Here is a 22,015-nt window from a genome sequence, read left to right as displayed (position 1 = left end):
GAGATTTATTAGTGGTGAATCTATTTGATTTAATATTTGTTTTAAGGGATAAAAGTTTTATAAATCGTAATAAACCCACCCACCCCCCTGCCCTTTGTATTTTGTTTCCCAATAGACTTCCAATAATTGGTATCAAAGCTTTGTTCTCTTAGCAAAAGTCTAACCACTTGAGAGTTAAGATCTTGGAGATGGAGGCTTATAAGTTGGGAAAGATCATTGAAAACTAGGAACTTGATATACAACTTACACTATAGTAGCTTAAAGTAGCAAGAGAGAAATTGAAGAAATCCTTAAACAGAATGAATAAGTTAACAATTTAGCAAAATGACACTCAATATCAAGAAGATGATACTGAAGGATTACTCGATGATGAAATTCTAGAAAAAGTGATGTAGCAATAGAAGATCTATTGGAAAGAAACAATACAATGAATGATGAGATAAAAGGGAAAAAAGAGAGCATGAAATCAAAGCAGTAGGACTATGTGAAATGACTAAACAAAAAAGGAAGGATGAGGAAGATAAGATAATGGCTGATGAAGATAGGAGAAAAATGGCCACAAGACATGATGAACAAACCCAAAGAAGTTTTACAATGAAGAACTAATGAGATCACAAAGAAGACCCCATGATACATCTAGACTAGCTAATATTGCAAGAGGTAAACCCAAGCCATTTACCCCTAACATTTGTTATGTGTCAAATGAAGTAGGTGAATATGGAGGATTTTTATGGGTGTATTGTAGAGGTTGGAAGGATGTTTTTCCCAGCATGAATAAACGTATTGACAGATTTTATGGTGGACTTGGAGACACATATTTTTGTTGTTATGGGTTCTCCAAGTACTATAGCATGGGATAGGTGTGTGAATGTTGTTGGTGTACAAAAGGATGTGATTGCTATTGTGAAGCTTACATGTCCTACACTTGAGGATTTATGGGAGGTGTTTCTTGTGCTACTTGGTAGAGTGGTGTGGGCTATTGTGGTTTAACATTGTACGATTGGCCAATGTAAGTTGGGTGTCCACCTACATTGACTAATGCTTGGGTGTTTGCACTAGATGGCACAAAGTAGTTGATGTATGGGGATGCCTCCACTTATTTTTGTTGGGAAGGTGAAAGTATTTGCATATTTATGGTGAAAGGCATGACATGATAGTTAGTGATTGATGGTGTGGGTGCAACTAACAATGAAGGTAAATATTGTGACGGTTATGCTCAAAAATACATTTGGGCATAATAAGAGTTTGGATATGTATGCCTAAATCCTTTAATTAGGTCTGTGACAACCCAAGAGGTTGTAGACTCTACATGTGGTGGAAATGGAGTTTCAATATGGTAGGTTCTCACAAATGGATTGGTGGATGGTGAGACAAGTGGTTGGTTAGTAGGAATTTTTAGGGCCATCCCCATTGTAACTTGGGTTGTATGTTGTGACATTTGTTGAAATGAGATGGAACCACCAATCAAGGGTTGCATGTTGGATGTGGATGGTTTTGGTTGTGAAACATCAACCTATGGAAGAAGTTAGGTGAGTACAAAACCTATGATGAAGAATGAGGTAGATGTGGACATTAGTTACAGGGTAGTTATGGTGATTGTACCATATTAATATGGATACACTTTCATTTTAAGACCTTTTAGATCCCTCTTCATAATTCCCTCTTCAAACCATGGATATGCATGTGCTTGATCTCCTTTTTCTCCCATCTTCTTCCTCTTTCCACCCTATTCTTGTTAGCACCTACCCTTTCTTTCTGTGGCACCTGAGACTTGATATTTAGGACAAGGATAACTTAGGTTGAGCTAGCCTAGACTAGTTTGATCCAAGTTGACCTATTCCTCCCATGTGGACCTAGTCCTCCTAGTTCAACCTAGTCCTAAACTAGGTCAACCTAGTCCTAAACTAGGTCAACCTAGTCCCTGGAAATTTTAGAGCTCAAGGCCTTAAAGGCCTTGAGGGTTTAATTAGTTTCTTACCATTACCCAATTAGCTTGTATATCTTTCCCACCCAAAAACTCATATATAAGGAGACTTGGGGGCTTGATTTTTAGATATCTCTCATCCCATTCATTCATGCACTCAAGCTCTTGCTCTCAAGTGAAGATTTTTTCCTTTTGCATTCAAGGAGTTCAAGTATTCAAGATTTTAAAGAATTTAAGCAAGGATATTTCTATCTAGTGTTAAAGGATCCTTTGTGAGAATTTCCTCTTCAAGATATAGGTTATTTTTTGCCATCAAGGGAGGAGATCTGCATTGAAACATTCATCATCTTCTTTATTGATTCACTTTTATATCAATGGCACTATGATGGGATTATAGTATATCTATTGCAAAAAGTGGAGATACCTTACATTCCTTATTCAAGATCTACACTACATTTACATACATACAAGCAAGGTGAATCCTAAAATTTATCTTTTTTTTAGTCATTTACATTTACATTTCTCAACTATGGTTAATTCGTTAAGCTAGGGCTTGACCAAGGCAAGTCCTCATCAAACTCCAACCCCTAAACCTTTATTTTTTGTGTTGGTTTGTAGGTTGGGTTCAAAAAGGATTGCAGGTATGAAATCTAGTGTTTGCAAGCTTTTTGGATTTGTTAGTTGTATATCATTGGACTACATCGACCTAGTTGTAAGAGGTCTTCCCAAGTCGACCTATTCCTTTAGTCTCAAATTCTAGGGAGATTTTTGGGTTTTGTTCATTTTTTTGTTTCATTTTGAGCTCTGTGAAAGAATTTTTAGATATAGTTCAGATTTGTGAGTTTTGGAGAAAAAGTATATCTTCCTCTACACATTTCAAGGTGAGTCGATTATATTTTATTTCCTTTCATATATTTACCCTAGATCTATATCTTAATTGGGTTGATTATCTTTAGATAGCATCTAGATTTATATTATTTAAGAAATTAGTTCAATTTTTCATTCATGTTATCCTATTAAGGATTAAATTCTTCTTTATAATTAGAGTTAAGAATTAGCTCCCTTATTCCTTTGGGTCCTATCTAATCTAATTTGGATCGTAAGTGGAATCATACCTAAAAATTCCCCTCTTTCCTGCACACACATATTTGAATAGCTTAGTGACCCATGTAAAGTGGAAGTCTGAATCTTATTTAATTTGTTTCTATTTCACCACTTAAATTTTGGTGAACCTGGCATTTTTCCCCTTATTTTTAATCTTTTAAGTCAAATCTTCCTTATTTGCATTAGGTGTGTTAACTTCTTTTGGTGAACCTAAAATCTTACCCTCCTTCTTGGAGTTAGATATTTCTCTCTTGAATATCTCTCTTATTTTTATTTCATTAGGTGTTTACCTTCTTTTGGTAAACCCAACCTTGTGCCTCTTTCTTATCGGAGTTAGATTTCTTATTTTTGGCATTTACCTTCTTTTGCATTGACTTCTTGTAGATTTTAGGGTTAGATCCTATTGGTGTAAATATGTATTTACTATTTACACTTACTTAAGTTTACTTAGGTTAATGCATTATTTTTTATTTTTTATTTATTGGCCACCTAGGAGTATGTGCACTCTTGTGAGTTGTCATGTTGAAGACATAGGAGTTTGCACCTCTTTTGTGCACATGGTGTCTACAACACATGAGTTAGCACACTAATTACACACACGGTGTTTACAACCTTGTCATTCTTATCCACTCATCTATAATGATGGATAAGGCATGTGTTTAGTTGTCATGATGCTTATCTTATCTCCTGGTCCTTTCTAGAGACATTCTAGGTGCTTCCTAATGTAATACCCCAAAATTGGCTCATTGTCATTATACCAATTCTGGTCCATTCTAACCAATTCTTATTCTGATTGTCGCTACTTGACTTAATTGTCAGATGCAAAAAACCCTAATCTGCATTCATCATGCTTATTATTTAATTCTTATAGTATTTACTCATATTAGTCACATTGAAACCTATTGATTAATATTTAATCTAATTATTAAGTATTTATACTTTAATTAAATTAAATTATACCTTAAGGCTAATGTACTAAGGAATTAAATTTATTTAATTTAATAAGTAATGCCTATTTTAATTAATTGAATGTAATCATTTAATTAAATAGAAAAGGTATTTATGAGGTTATATCTCATTTTATTAAATTAAATATCTTTCCTAATTCTACTCTTCAGTTCTAAATAGAAACTCAGAAGTGAACTCTCTCTCAAATTGGAATCAATCTAGTTAACTTGATCTCATACTCATGGAAAAGTTCAGTTGACTGCTCATCACACTCAGATCAGAAACAGTTCACTTCACTTGCACAAGGAAGTTTCCATCTTAACTAAACTTTTTCTTCAATCCTAACCATCAATTCGAGTTGATCTCACCATTGATGGATTCCTGGAACTCTATTTAAAGGACTCTTAATTCCTCATTAAAAAGGTTGAATCAAATTGCTATCAAACTGCTGATGCACTTCATACTCATTTAGCTCATACATTTTCATATCTCTACATTCTTAGCTTAATTTCATTTAGCTCTTAATATGCATACATTTAATATAGTTTCTTTTACAAATTCCTAAATTAGTTGCATAATCATTTTAGAATACTTTGCACATGCATTTAGATTAATTGTATTTCTTTAAATCCTTTGTTCTTAGAGGTTTTGGTTGCTTACACCTCAAATCTAAGGATATCTAATAAGCAAAATCCCTTTAGATAGAAGGCAATAGGTTGCCTTGCCGGACTATTCTTGGCTGAACAATCTCATGTTCATTCCAAGATGAATCTGCAAATAAGGATCGTATTGAAGTGTGGGTGTTAAATAGAGGCCACATATTCACGCATACATTTTTGGTGCCCAGTGTGGGGCTGAGAATATCAATTTCTTAGACCTTCTCTGCATTCTTTTATTAATTTTAAAGCTCTCTATCCATACAAATCCATACAGATTATAGAATCTTCATGGGAGATAATTCAATATTTGCACAAGGATTCTAGATTCTCGCGTGAAGATTCTTTTCAATTCATGCGAGAAAGTGCCCGAGCATGTGAGTCTTCATGTGGCACCTTATGTCTTAGGGCAGGCCATAAAAGGATTTTGCATGGCTCTGCTAGAGATCTCGCATGAAATCTTGTAATAGCAGCCTCTATTTCAAGCATTTTTACTTTGCAATTTACTTGATTTCCTTAATGTACTTTTCTTGGAATCTGTATTGCTCTATTTCTTTGATTTTTTGTAGCTTAACTATTGTCTGCAGGACAATTTTTCAAAGATTCCTTATACAACCCACTCAAACATGGATTAATTGTTTGCTTGTAGGACGATTGCCAAAGATATGTTTGATGAAGACCACTTTTAAAACCCACAAAATAGCATGTCTTATTTATTGTTTTCAAAACTAGATTAAATAGGGGCTTGTGAACTTCCTAGGGTGCAAGATAGAAGAATAGGAGATTATGCTCTTCACCACTTGGAGGTCATGACCAAGGGTGAATCAAAAACTTAGACACTTCTAAAAGATGGCATTCTGAAGAAGGAAAGCAACTTAGTGGTTCTCTAGTACGGGTCCTTTTCGATGAAGAGATGATGGTTTCCTTTTAGGGAATTAGAATCTTGAGGAAGGACAAGTCTCGATTGATTAAGCTAAGTTGGTAAATCAACTTGTTTTGTGTGTTTGTGTGAGAAAGTAAGGTAGAGGAGTATGCTCCTTCCCCTTGGGGGAAATCAAAAACTTTGACACTTGCGATCAAACCACCAATCTGAGTCAATCCTTTAGAGGGCCTACCAGAGTGATCCAACCTCTGGGAATGACCCAAGTGAGCACACTCCTTTTGCCAGACATTCCAACTCACTATAATCAAGATACTTTGTAGAGTGAAAGACTCCAAAGTCAGATTAATTTATTTCCCTTGATTCTTGATATCGCATATCAAGGGGAAGCTCTATCTATTGCACTGGTTGGCATCGGCCCTGGTCTTGCTAAGAAAGTGTGTGCACTTTTAGATGTTGGTCTGGGCTACTTGTCTCAACTCTGCTTGTAGAGCCACTAGGAATTAATACAAACAGAAGCCAAGTAAAAACCTTTTAGATAGAAGCCACCCAGTTCACCTCCAAAAGGAGGCATAATCTTTGTGCAAGGAGGGGGAAGAATCTCTCCTATAGAACTCACCACAAGGGTGCTCATTCAACATATATTTGTGAGTCTTTTGAATATACCAAAAACACGGGCACCCTCTAGGGGGTAACACGGTTGTGTGAGGTACACACATGCACATAAGATGTGGGGAAAAGGTTTTTCCTTCTCTAAAATTTTTTTCTTTTAGGGATAAAAGCATGTTTGATCTTGAGTCATAAAAAAGTCCAAAACTATCTACAACAAACAAAGGTCAAGATTCCCCTATCCTGTCGAGTTGCTTTGCCCTCGGCAGGACTATTTTTGACTACTACTTGCTTCCCACTGTCTTGTTCAAACACATTTCCTTGATTGAATCTTGAAACATTATCCAAATGTCTTACTGAGTTAACCTCACTGTCTATCCAATCAAATTTGTCTAACAAAATTTGTCCAGTATGTCCAAACAATCAAGAAATCTTTTTCAAAATCCAACGTTATTGTTAATTTGGTCCTAATTTTTGTGCATAGATTTGTACTTTCTCACGCGAGAATTCATCTTTTCACATGAGCCGATTCAGGTCTTTACATGAGATCTTACATATACCTATGTGAAATCTTGCCATTATCTTAGTTGTCCTGTCACTTCTTCACACGAGCCATAGAAAGTCTTCACACAAGCCATAGAAAGTCTTCACACATAATTAAATTACTATCATGAGTCTTCACACAACCTGGTGAACTTTCTCACATGGCTTACAGAGAATCTTCATGTGAATCCTATTCCAAAACTGTCAAATTAGCTTATTTGACCAATCTGTGATCTGCATCCAATCAATTTCCTGCACTGAGTTGTCTCTTCTCTATCTGTACACAATCCTAAAAAGGGGCATTTAGCTTAACCAAAGATGTGTGGTCCACATTTTGACTAGTCTTTTCTTTTACTTCTTTAGATTCTTGTTCCTTAGTGCTTTTCATACTCCATGTTATGATAGTCATAACCTTTGGCTATTCTATCCTTCAAATTAGAGTATTTGTTCCTTAGTATATCGTACTCTTACCTTTTCCTATTGAGACTAAATTTTAGTGTGGCCCTCGTCCAAGTTCTTGCTTCTTGTCCTTGTTTATGACTTTCGCCACAAGAAGTGGCAATATATTTTATCCTCTTAGGCTTAGGTGAGGTCATGCTAGGGGTCATAATCATGGTAGAGGTCACTTTTCTTTTGTTCCACAATCTACATCCAGTTTGTCTAGTGAGACACCTTCACAGTCTCCCTCACTTGTCAAATCATCTTGAGTTCTGCGAACATTTTCTATAAATCTACAACAAACCAGGAACCCTCTATACCAAGAGGGTCCTAAGACTAGCAAAGGGCCCCAACCCTTGAACAAAACATTTGACTTCCTTTTCAAAGGACCTTTCCAAGTACAATGCACTGAAACTGAACACATTCCTATAATGGCTAATTATGAACCTGAACATGGTAGTCACAGCAGACATTAAGAACCACCTAGGAATGACAAAGAGAAAGACCATGACACTGATGAAGAACAAGAAGAGGTGGAAATACTTCTTGAACATATAGCCAAATGTCACAAAGACAAAAACTTTCAAAAGGTCATGGGAATCCTACTCAATGAAGAAAAAGAAAAGTACTTTCTCAAGCTTGCCCAAGAGGGAGCTAAGTTGCCCTCTCATTTCAATGTGGAAACCATTATCATGCCTAAAGAAGAAATTGAGACTTCTAAACTCCAAAAACAATTGAAAATTATGCAAGACCACCTAGCTCAGATGATGCATCAGAAAGAGAAACCCATGAAAACATACACATTGGATGCTCTTTGTCCCTTTCTATTTGACAAAAGTGTAAACATGTCACCTTTCCCACAAGGCGTAGAGCTACCCAAGTATGACAAGTACTTTGGTACCACTGATCCCCAAGATCACTTGTGGGAATTTGGTGCTTTGTCTATAGATTTTATATATGTCAAACATACCTCATGCATTTATTCCCTAGAAGCCTAGGTGGTCAGGCTTTAGAGTGGTTTTCACATTTATCTCCTGGTTTCAAGATGTTTGATGAAAAATCCAATCTATTTGTTTAGTAGTATTCTGATAACATACAACACCCTATTAATATTTGTGACCTATGCAACCTTAAGAAAAAAATTGGAGAACCTTTTCTCACATTCCTCCAATGGTGGAGACAACTACATGCTAAGTATTCTTGAAAAATTCCAAAAACAGAGAAGCTTGACATTTTCACTGATAACCTCCTACCTAATTTTAGATATAGAGTCCAACTTCAAGGTTCATGTACTTTTGAAGACATGATCACACAGCCTATCCATATCGAGGAATTTAAGATCAAGAAAGGTGAACTCACTCTTTAGAAGCACATATAATAAGGTTCCACTTCCAACGATGATAAAACCAAACATGTCAACAAGAACCGAGAAATTGTACATGATGGAATTGTTGACAATGTCACTCCCAAAACTGCTAAAGCTACATTTAATCTCACAGATGGCCTCAAAGCAGCCAAAAACATTGAGAAACCTCCTCCTGACAACAAGACATCTAGGAACAAATCGAGAAACTCATGGGCCACATGCCCTAAGAGAGAATATACACCCTTGGGTGAACCTTTGGATGTGGTTTACAAAAAATTGCTACAACACAAGCTTATTTCCCCAATAGACAATCCTCGTCCCTATTGTCCACAACCACATCCACCATGGTGGAATGAAACCTCATTCTATGAGTATCACTAAAATAAGGGACACAAAACTAAAAATTTCATAAACTTGTGCCATAAAGTCCAAGACATGATTAATGTTCGTGATCTTGTGGTAGATGGACATAACAAAAACTCAAACCACAAGGCATTCAAAGAGCCTTTCCTAGCCTATGAAAAAGGAGAGACTTCAAAACCACAATCCAACAACAAGGTAACCTATGCATATTCAAATAATAAAAATGTCATCAACATGGTTGAACCTATGGATTCTAAATACGGTGATGTTATTACTATTGAGGGAAAATAAGATAATGACAAGCCTAAGACACCATTTGTCTTGAGGGACCCTACTCTCGATGCAATGGATAATATGCCCTTGCAATACTACTAATGATGTCACTTGCTCTCATGCCAAGTTGGTGCTCAAAAGCCCTATGCCTTCTACTTCTGATCTCCAACAACACAAAGACAAAGCCCTCACTGGTCCATCTAGCAAAGGTGCAAAACCCACAATGAACTCAATGGCAACCAGCTATAGTGTTCTCGATCAATTGAAATGAACTAATGCTCAGATTTCCATCTTTGAGCTATTTAAAATCTCGCCTGCTCATAGGAAAATTTTGGAGAAAGCACTCACCTAAGTGAATTTTCCTCAAGATCTTGATCTTGAGCAATTTCAATCCATGGTAGGTCACCTAACCTCGCCTTATCTTATGACCTTTTCTGAGGAGGATGATAACTTGCTCAGTCACCCACACAATCAACCTCTACATATCGAGGTTATGATCCATCAAACATGTGTTTGTCAAGTACTCATCAATAACAACACTGGCCTAAATATTGTCTCTGCTACTCTCCTTAGACAATTGAATTATTTTTGAGGACTCTAATGATCCTCAACATAAGATCACCATCAAAGCATATGATGAAGTGGAATGAAAGTCTCTAGGTCTTGTGGTCTTACCCATTCTCATCAGTCCTATAGAAAGGGATGTCACCTATCAGGTGTTTGACATTCATTTGGCTTACAACATTCTATTAGGATGGCCATGGATACATGAGATGTGTGCTATGCCATCCACATTCCACCAATGCATCAAGTTCCCATTTCATGGCTCTGAAGTTGCTATTCCTGCCACTACTAGCCATACCTGTAATATGCTCAAAGTTGCTAAAACTTCCATCCTTGCTAACTGTGAGTCCACTGATTATCATGAGAACAAGTTGAAACAAATCGAGTAGTCATTCAAACTGAAAGAAATTGGCATGGGAGAGTACCACATTGAACCGGAGTTGTCATTAACATCTCTCCCAGAGTCTCCTCGGCATTATGGGAGACCCTTAGAGGCAAAGAAGTCATTTGTGTTGAAACCCCAAACCAAGTATAATGGCACTTTTATCAAGGCTACAATTCCCTTAGAAGATGAAAGTGAAAACAGAGCCATTTTCGCATGGCTTTATAGAGAAGAGGCTCCAACAGACTTAATAGAGTAAGCTGAGAAACCATTCCTGAGAAATATGGGCCTAGTCTTAGGCTTATGAAGCATTTTGGTTACAAGGGAACTAGCCCTATTGGATGCAATAATAATGGCCTAATCAATCCTATCAAAGAAACAACTCGAAGCAACAGTGATACAATTGGCCTAAGATTTAAGAAGGTTCCTTTCCATTTGGGACCAAATAAATTAATACCAAAACTTGAGAGTTCATCTGGAAATGAGTCACCAGCTGAGTCAGATACTCAAGAGGAATAATTTGATTATGAGGATTCTTATCCTCATCCTATTTCTCATGACCTCGCTAAATTCTTTGCTGAGCCATATGACTTTGTGCCCTGTGTTAGCACTGTGGATGATACTAGTGACTCTTCTGAGGAAAATACTAAGCAAATCAAATATCATTTAGAAAAGGGACAATCTAGTCAATCATTAAATATTGAGTATTTGTGTAAGAACCCAGAGGATGAAGGCAAGTATGTCCCTATCACTGTTGGGGAGTTCTATAATCTCTCACCATGTAGCATTGATTCTAAGGAATATGAGTTTGACTCTCTTTTAGAAGAAACTATTGATAAAGACATTGATCAAGTGCATGCCTATGAAAACCAAATTGAAGTGGGTGAAACATCTAGGGTTAGGTCGTATGGGTATGATCTAACTAGTGTCCTAGAATCATCAATTGTTGACATTTGTACTCAAAGGTGTTTGAACATATCTGTGGATGAGGTCACCGTAGGTCTCAAATTGTTGGTCCAAGCACTTAATGACTATACTGTAAACATAAATAAACCAGTCACCAATCTCTTACTCACACATCCTGAGCTTGTAGACTGGAACCCTAATGCATCTAGTGAAGTCCCCACATTCCAGAATGACTATGCTCTCACCTATTACCTAAACGCTATCAAACCTATGACGTCTTCCACCAATGAGAAGATTGTCAACATGAATGAAGCTGACATCAAATATCTCAGTCATACAATTAAAAAAAAAAAATCCAAAAGGTCTGATGGTGAAAACCACATTATGCAGTTTCGGAACCCAAAAAAGTAAAAACAAAAGACATACCCAAGGGTGAAAACCTCTCTGAGGCGCCCATGGACGAGATATTTGATGCACTTCCTAGTCACTTTCAGGAGAGATCATCAATTTTGATAGAGCCAATGTAGCCAATTAACCTAGGCAAAGAAGAACGTTCTCAAATGATACATTTGGCATAGTTGTTGTCACTTGAAGAAAAGGAAGAATTCATTGCCTTTTTCAAAGAAAATAAAATAAATTTTGATTGGACATACTCTGACATGCCAAGATTGGATCCGGATCTTATCATGCATCACTTGTCTATAGTAGCAGGCATCAAACTAGTTAAACAGAAGCTTCAGAAAATGCATCCTCATGTTGCGTTGCTCATCAAAGCAGAATTAAAGAAACTTCTAAAAGTTGGTTTCATCTATGCAATTAATTTTGCTGAATGGATATCCAATGTTGTTCTAGTTTCCAAGCACAATAAGTCTATCAAGGTTTGTACTGACTTTCGTGATCTCAGCTTGGCATGTCCTAAAGATGACTTTTCGCTTCCTAATATTGATATGATAGTGGATATGACAGCTGGCTATGAGATGTACTCACTTATAGATGAGTTTTTTGGATACAATCAGATATAAATTGTGCCAGAAGACTAGGAGAAAATGGCTTTCATATGTGCATGGGGAGTCTTTTGTTGGAATGTAATGCCATTTGGCTTGAAGAATGTTGGTGCTACATATCAGTGGGTTGTTACTACAATTGTCCATGATATGATGCATAAGACCATGGAAGACTATGTTGATGATACCTTGGTCAAAAGTGTTAAACACAATACTCATTTGCAAGATTTGAGGCCCATCCTAGATCGTATGGAAAAACTCAGTCTTCAACTCAATCCTAAGAAATGTGCATTTGGTGTCACATCAGGAAAGTTGTTGGGATACATCGTCTCTGCAAAAGGAATTGAGGTGGATCTAAAGAAAGTGCAAGCAATAATGGACATACCACCACCTCAATACATTAGTCAGATGAGAGGACTACAAGGAAGGCTCCAATCTATTCATAGGTTTATCTCACAGTTGGCAAATAGATTACAACCCTTCACAAAGACCTTATATAAGGGTGTGAAATTCAATTGGAGCCAGGATCGTGAGTAGAGCTTAATGTAGATCAAGCAATATCTTGTCAATCCACCAATCTTGATGCCTCCTATCCATGGGAAACCTTTGCTTTCATACATTTTAGCAACTGAAACATCTCTTAGAATCCTATTGGCTCAAGAAGATAATGACAAAAAAGAAAGAGCTATTTACTACTTGAGCCAAAAACTAATCTCTTATGAGAAGAACTACAGTACTCTTGAGAAAGCTTGCTTGGCAATTGTCTTTGCTTCCTAGAAGTTGAGACACTACATGCTTGCCCACACTACATGGCTTGTGGTTAAAATACATCCACTAAAGTACTCGCTCAATAAGGCATCTCTCACAGGAAGATTGGCTAAATGGGTTATGATACTCAGTGCGTTTGGCATCCAATATGATGAACACAGGGCTATCAAGGGACAAGCAATTGCAGATCAGCTGGTCGATGCACCCATACAGAGTCTTCTACCAATGAACATTAATTTTCTAGATGAGTCAATTCTAACACTCATGCACCACACTTGGGTTATGTTCTTTGATGGGTCCTTCACACAACAAGGATCAGGTGCTAGATTACTCTTTATTACACCACAGAGATACTCATCGCCCAAAGCGAACAAGATTCTATTTCCTTGTACAAACAATGTTGTTGAATACGAGGCTTTGATTAATGGCATGAAAATTATAGCCGAATGGAGAGTGGATCAGTTAGACATCTTTGGTGACTCTCAGCTTGTCACCAACCAAGTTAATGATGTGTACCAAACAAAGGATGAGAAACTAATTCCTTACAAGAAAATGGTTGATGACTTAAAGAAGTATTTTGCACACATCACCTTCCAGTAAGTTCCACGAGTAGATAATAAAGCAGCTGATGCCATGGCTACTTTGGCCTCCCTGCTACAAAGGCCTAAAAATGACCTTCAACACGAATTCTTGGAGGAAGTGTTACACTACCCAGCCTATGACACCCCTGATTCCAGGATGATCTATTCTATTGTTGGACAAGAATCATCCTACGACCATCACATTTATTCTTATCTCCACAATCAAACCATTCTGGAAGGTCTGACCCAGAATGAGAAACATTACCTAATCCATAATGCTTCACATTATGTCATTATTGTTGACAATCTGTATAGAAGAGGTCTCGACGAAACACTCCTTAGGTGTTTAGAACCTGAAGAGTCCAAACACATACTAATTGACATTCATGAGGACATTTGTGGATCTCCCTCCAATAGCCTGACACTAGCTCACAAACTCCTTAGAGCTGGTTACTATTGGCCTAAAATGGAGCAAGAAGCTATCAAGTATGCTAGATCCTACAAGCAGTGTCAGATACATGGGAATCTAATCCATGCTTTAGCCAAAGAGTTGATTCCCTCTACTACAACATCATCATTTCAACAATGGGCCTTCGACTTGATGGGACAGATTCACCCAACCTCTTCTAATGGACATAAGTTCATTATCATGGCTATAGATTACTTCATGAAATGGGTAGAGGCAGTACCTCTCATAGTTGCCAATGGAAAAACTATAGCACTTTTTATCACAAATTATATCATCTATAGATATGGTGTACCATCCTCAATCATTACTGATAATGGAGGATAATTCAAGAACAAAGACCTCAAGGAGCTATGCAAGAAATTCAAAATCACACAACATTGGTCTTCCATTTATTACCCCTAAGGTAATGGCTAGGCTAAAACATCCAATAAGATGATCCTCAAAATTATTCATCGTACAGTCAACAAATCAGGGAGAGATTGGCATCTCCAGATCAATCCAACCCTGTGGTAATATAAGACAAGCATCAGGACTCCAACAGGCACGACTCCCTTTGCTTTGGTATATGGAGTGGATGATGTGCTTTCTTACTGATGATGACTACCAGATAGCTCAGCTTCAGGAGCTTATGTTACTGGATGAACGTCAACAAGTGGCATGTGATCATTTGTGAGCATATCAACAACAAATGTCAAGAAGCTACAATCGGAAGGTCAAGCCACGTGACTTCTAGCTAGGTGATCTCATCCTTAGAGAGAACCCTAAGAATCAACAATAGCAAGTCCAAAAAGGAAAGTTTGAACCGAACTAGCTTAGTCCTTACATCATCACTATAGTATATGAATTTGGTGCCTATCAACTTTCCACAACCAAAGGAGAAGTCCTCAAAGAACCTATCAACGCTCTCCACCTGAAGCAGTTTTACAGCTAATCTGATATCAGTAGCTCTTTGTACATATCTATATGTCCTAAAAAATATCTTTTGAAAAAAATCTAAAAATCAGAAAAAGTCCTAAACATATTGTTACCCCCATGAAAACCTAGCAATAGGCACCTTGGTAACACCAAAAAAATTCAAAATTTCAAAAATTCAAAAAATTCAAAAAGAGAATAATACAAAAAAAAATTGAAAAACAAAAAAAGTGCCATTGATGAAAACCTGGAAATAGGCATCATGGTAGCAAGAAAAAAAATAATCTTGCCAAGAAGGTGAAAACCTGGTAAATAGGCACCTCTTGTTCCCAATGCTCCATCTTGCAGTGCATCTTCTGGCTATTCTGTATAGTCACTTTCATGCTTTCACCTTCCTACTTTGGTTTCCTGCAATTGCTCGTGTATCCATTGATTGAATGTTGTCATAACTCACGGGCATTCCCATTTAGAGTCACTCTTTTCAAGATTCTCCTCATAGAATCTCTTTCGTGACAGTCACCAATGGTCCTCATTGTGTCTACCTACTGTCACTAGTGTCACTCTTTTTTAGATTCTCCTCATAGAATCTCTTTCGCGACAGTCACCAATGGTCCTCATTGTATCTTCCTACTATTGCTAGTGTCACTCTTTTCAAGATTTTCCTCATAGAATCTCTTTCATGATAGTCACCAATGGTCCTTACTGTGTCTTCCTACCATCACTAGTGTCACTCTTTTCGAGATTCTCCTCATAGAATTTCTTTCACAATAGTCACTAGTTGTTTCAGCTGTGTTTGCCTACTGTTGCTTGTGTCATATTTTTAGATTCCTTTATGGAATATCTCTTTGGCATCAATCACCAGTCATCATGGCTGTGTCTACCTACTATCACTTAGTCCTCCTAGATTCTTCACCTCGAAGATTCCTCTTTGACCTCAGTCACTAGTCATTCTTACTGCGTCTACCTACTGTTGTCACCCTACTGCAGAGATTTCTTTCAAACATATTTTGGATACTGACACTTGACATCAATCTTATGACACAAAAATGAACCCGAAATGATGAACTTGTTTGGATATGCTAAGCATTTTCTTTGTTTTCTTTGTTTTCGCTTTATCATGTCCCTCCGAGAAACTTGATGATGTCATTTATAATTAAAGGAGTAATGACTAGGGGCGTGATCTTTTCTTTTCTTTCTATCTATGGTTTAGTTCCAATTTTTTGACAAATTCCTATAAGAGGGGTGTCCACTATAACAGCCTCCATCCCGTATTCGATGGCTGGGTGTAACTTGACTCCTTTTATATGAATACATTGATAACATTAGTTCTTCTCCTTGTCTTTTGGAGTGACTTCTTTATGCTACAATAATATCTAATACTCGTCCTGCTAAGTGAATGTACAGGTCACTACGAGTATATATGGTGCATTTTTTTGTCCTAGGTTATAGATGCAAAGGTTGTTTCAGACATACTACTTATCGATTACTTAGCATAAGAAGGATCTCTTGTGTGTTTGGTGTGCTTGTCATGCAAGCAACATTCTGGTCATCCTAGCATTTAGGCTTTGATGTTTATGTTAACTTGCTATATTAAAAGGGACAAATGTTCTGGTCATTTTGGCTTCTTGTGCCTCGAATTCTTACATTTAATCTTGAAAAATGTATGACATATGTCCTATCCATATTTCCATGATTGCAAAGTCAATGGTAGTTGTAGGATATATAAGCTTCATTTATGTCCAATGATGGTAAGTTGTCGAGGCTTGGTAACCAGACCTAGAGTTGTATTTAATATAGTCTTTTATTACATAATTCTCTTTCATAAGTATGCGATTCAATTTTGATTCTATCTCTATTCTTCATGATGAGGGATTGGGGGTCTCTTCAAACGTATCTAGATCCTCCACAACTGCATAAGCATTTGGTTTTTTGGTTCATGCTCCTCGATGGAATACCTATCATTGTCAAGCAAAACACACAACATTACATGAGATGCCAGTCCATTTCCATACATCTCATAATCATGATAATCATGATATTGACATTTCATGCACATCAAAGTGATATAGACACAGACAATGACATGTACATGATGATACTCGGCTCAAAATCTCATATATATATATCTCTCAAAAAAATGGGTTAGTACAAAAATGGGATCTACCCATGCGTTATTGATCAAATGATACAAAATGGTGCTAGCACACCAATCAATACATAGCCAGAGATCAAAATCGAGAGCCAGACACACAACATCTAACTCTATCCTATACTCTCATCACTAGGAGGAGAAGGAGTAGCATGTGGAGGAGGAGGCAGTGGCATGTCTTTCCTCATAGGAGGTCATGCGCCTCCAAACTCTTGTGCATACTATGAAAAGTGTTGTACCTACAAAGCCTCATTAGGCACCACTGTCAAATATGCAGCAAACTAGTAAGCTTCCCAGGTGGACTGTAAGTAAACCTTGTCCTACAGCATCTCTATCCTCCACTTAATAGTCTTAGCACCCTCTCTCCATCGATCAATCTCCCATTGTCACTTTACAAGCTGTGCATCCCAGATAGCTACCTGTATCTACAAATCTCCCAACTATCGGGAGGCCTAATGAATCTGCTCTCAGTATCATCGCACCATGTCTTGTGTCCCAATAGCAAGTTTATTAGGCATATCCTCATCTAGTATCTTAGGTGCCTACTACTAAGGTGCCCCCTGCTCTAGTACTTGCTCCTCCGTCCTCGACCTTCGTCACCGACCTTGTGATGTAACACTACCACCTGCACTTGTGTCTAATCCCATCTGACATGGGGGAATCTATATTTGATGTACTCGATGTTGAACTTATGGCTATGAATGTGGCTATGACTGTTGTTGCTCCTACTAAGGTACCTCCTGCTGCTAAGGTTCCTTTCTTTGACCCTGCCCTGCTCTCCCTAGTGGGTCCATGAATTGTGGGAAAGGTTGACTAATTAGATATGCTTGGTATACAAGTGTCATCCCTGCATCAGCAATGTCAGGGAGGTAGTCCCACTATGTCACAACCAAGTTGCACACATCTATCATAGATCAGCTTGGGTCTAGTCATCGTGGCCACCATCACTCTACATCCTTCACTAGTCTGGCATAGGCATAGTACTCCTGTGAAATATCTTGCGGTCGACCATACTACCGCCACACTCATAAAATCACAAACCGCTCTATGATCTGTGATGTCTAGCCCAACAGTGATCATAAACAAAAAAATCTAGCCCAACTCCCTCAAGGCATCATCCCAATCCTCCATCTCTCACTAGGGCTACCATAGGATGGAGACTAGGTCATTGAGACATGTTCGCTAGTGCTCTATCTTACCCAGGAAGACCTGGGTAATATGCGTGTGATACCTACAAATATATGGCTCCATAGGCTCTTGGGTCTCCTCATGAATGGGCCTACATACGGGAAGATGCTCCCATGCCCAGATCTATAAGATGTAGACTCCTACTACCCTAGTCTTCTTCTGATGGAAGACTATCTCATGTATCTCATGGAACATATGGGCCAACATGCACTGACCCCACCTAAATATCTCAGGGGCATCTACCATCCGGCAAAGCATGAACCCCTAACCACACTCTAAGTTGTGCTACCCCCTATATGGCACTAAAAAGAAACTCAGGAAGATCACTAACACTAATGCCAATATGTGTGTCTGTCCATAAGTGTGCACAAGCTTATCTCAACTAATGGCTTGACCCCTCCGTAGCTCCCTCTCAAATACAATAGATAGTGCCTCTATACTTGCTCGGGGTAGCACATCATAAATCATATGTGCTCCATGGAAAGGGATCGTCAATATCCTCCAAATGTCCTTTGGGGTGATGGTCATCTCCCCCATTTATAGGTGAAAGGTGTTCGTCTCTGAATGGAAACACTCCACCAAAGCTGTGAGTAGGTTGTGATTCACTAGCGCTGCTAGGATCTTCATAGAGATGATAGGCCAAACCACTCAATATGTTCCATGTCAGTGGCATCGAGACTCTGCAACAAATCTCCATATGGTGGATAATGTGATATGAATGAAACATCATCAAAGACCTCTTACACACACAAAAAACAATGACAAGCAAATGATCAGTACCGGGTCAAAATGGCAGAACAATGTAGACAAAAATGCAAATTTCACACACCAAAATGAAAATTTTTAACTCTGTTGTCACAAATTCTCACATGAAGATATCCAAAGTCTCGTGCAAAGTTTCATTTCTTCACATGAGAAATCTCTTCTTCGTGCAAAGAATGATACTCTCTCATGCGAAGATCGAGCAAGATTTCTCGTTCTTCACGCGAGAGGTGGGTATCTTTCGCATGAGAAAACCCACCGATACACGCAAAGAAAATAGTGGATCCTATTTCTTGACACAAAAAGAGAATGTCTTCACATGAGAAAGGATAGTCTTGCACAAAGACCAATTTGACCTTCCTAAAACATGCTAAAAAGTGCAATAAATGACATCAAAATGTGTGAAAATAAAAGCACGAAGGTGGGAAATCGATGACTCACCAAAGGTTCGTAGTCTGCTAGCCAGTTGTGTCGATGGGAGCACTCAAAATGATGATATCTCACATTCACTACCATATCTCTCTCAAAGCTCAATTCACTTAAGGAAAAAATGCACAAATGATTTGAAATTGACCCCTTGGGCCCTTATATAGCTATTGACCTAATTTTTGAAAGTGCTTAGATTCCCGCAAAAATCACCCCCTGGCTAATTTGACCATTCTGAACCCATTTTTGGGATCAAACTCAAAATCTGACACACGTAAGTGCCATAAAAAAAAGTGTTTTAAATTTTGCGGACCGACACGATCGAACACTTGTGCAGTCCAAAATTTGCTAATATTTTGGGATTCCTCAAATTCTTTCAACTTCAAATCCTTCATATTTTCAAAATCTATTTCGGAGTTGATCAACTCAAGTCAACTGTGGCCAAAATTGGTCAAATTTTGGTCAAACTTTGTCTTTTGGACCTTCACATCATTGCAAATCGACTTTGCATTTTCTTCTAATTATTTTGATCTCTTCTACATTCTGCACAATCTTGGATTTTTTTTTAATCTCTTTGTATATAGCTTTACATCATATTTCTGGTGTGTCATCTTTCAATTTCACTCCCAAGGGGGCAAGATGATTACATCATTAAATCCTTATTACTTGGGACATCTCACTCCCATCCTTTGTCCTCATCATTCAGGGTATCTCACTGCTAGGGGCATCTTGTTTCCCTCTTTCTAGCATTTTTGTCATCTATTTCATATGGTCATCAGTTGACTATGGGTATCGAGACAATCTAAATCTCAGCTTCTAAGGATCAAACCTCATTCTGGGGATGATTCTATGTCTCATAATTCAATTTTTTTATTTGTTATCGCTCTTAGGTATCTAGGTGTTCTATCTGGTTCCTTAAAGGTTAAGCTTCATTCTAGAGATAATCTTTTAAATGCTTATCAATCTCAGGTATCTAGGTGTTCTATCTGGATCCTTAAAGGTTAAGCTCTATTCTGGAAATGATCTTTTAAATGCTTATCAATCTCAGGTATCTAAGTGTTATATCTTGATCCTTAAAGGTTAAGCTCTATTCTGGAGATGATCTTTTAAATGCTTATCATTCTCGGGTATCTAGGTGTTCTATATGGATCCTTAAAGGTTAAGCTCCGTTCTAGAGATAATCTTTTAAATTCTTATCAATCTTAGGTATCTAGGTGTTTTATCTAGATCCTTAAAGGTTAAGCTCCATTATAGAGATGATCTTTTAAATGCTTATCAATCTTAGGTATATAGGTGTTCTATCTAGATCCTTAAAGGTTAAGCTCTATTCTGGAGATGATCTTTTAAATGCTTATCAATCTTAGGTATCTAGGTGTTCTATCTAGATCCTTAAAGGTTAAGCTCCGTTCTGGAGATGATCTTTTAAATGCTATCAATCTCAAGTATCTAGACGTTATGCTTGGATCCTTAAAGGTTAAACTTTGTTCTAAAGGAAACCTTTAAAATGCTTATCAATTTTGGGTATCTAGGTATTCTTCTTGGATTCCTTAGGATTAAGCTTTGTTCTAGAGATGGTCCTTAAAAGCTTATCAATTGGTCTTTGTATCATCAACTTTGGAACCAATCTTATCTCTTGGTCTTCACATCATGCTTTCTGATTTTCTTTGAATCAAATGTGTTGCTCGCACATTCATTCAAAGAGGAGCAAAATGTAATACCCCAAAATTGGCTCATTGCCATTATACCAATTCTAGGCTATTCTAACCAATTCTTATTTTGATTGTCGCTACTTGACTTAATTGTCAAATGCAGAAAACCCTAATTTGCGTTCATCATGGTTATTATTTAATTCCTATAGTATTTACTCATATTAGTCACATTGAAACCTATTGATTAATATTTTATTTAATTATTAAGTATTTATACTTTAATTAAATTAAATTATACCCTAAAGCTAATGTACTAAGGAATTAAATTTATTTAATTTAATAAGTAATGCCTATTTTAATTAATTGAATGTAATCACTTAATTAAATAGAAAAGGTATTTATGAGGTTATATCTCATTTTATTAAATTAAATATTTTTCCTAATTCTTTTCAAACAGTAGTAGTGTTTTTCAAGTAGTGATATCTCCCTCATATAGACTCCTTTTTCTAAGAAATTCTTTTTGTTTTGGGGTATAATTTTGTGATCTTCAAATTAGTGCAGGCAATTTGAGATCTCTATTCTTGAATTTTTCTACAACTCACAAATCCTAATTTTTGCCACTTAAAATGCTTAGTACGGGCTCATCTGGACTCCAAATCAGGTTCTATTTTTTTTGAAAGTGCATTTTTTTGTCTACTTTCTAGATTTGTAATCAAATTATAGGTTTTGTGGATAGAAATGCTACTTTCAAAAGTAGGCCCTAAATTGGCAAGTGGCTATCAAGTGCCTAAATCATACATCGGGGGGGTTCCTTGATTCTCTTTTACATTTTTGGAGGTTACATTGATTGGTCCATCATGGAAGAGGAGTATTGTTCCACATGTTGATATCGCAGTAGACCCAAGTTGATAAACAACAACTATCACACATGGAGTGATACACTTCTTGATCATCTTAGAAGAGAACATAAGGAAGTATTTCCTTATTTATGTTCCAACAACTTCATCATTGATGAGTTAATAGAAATTGTTGGTAGACTGATTTGTATCATTCTTACTAGTCTCTCTTCTTTTGATTGTCATAAGTTGGTTGCAAATATGGCCACCACATGATTATTGGATGTATCTTAGGGAGAAGTATGGAGATCCAAA

Source organism: Cupressus sempervirens, chromosome 5 (assembly GCF_028749045.1).
Source record: "Cupressus sempervirens isolate cs-2001-9-10 chromosome 5, ASM2874904v1, whole genome shotgun sequence".
NCBI lineage: Eukaryota > Viridiplantae > Streptophyta > Pinopsida > Cupressales > Cupressaceae > Cupressus > Cupressus sempervirens.
Note: the sequence above shows the minus strand (reverse complement) of the source record.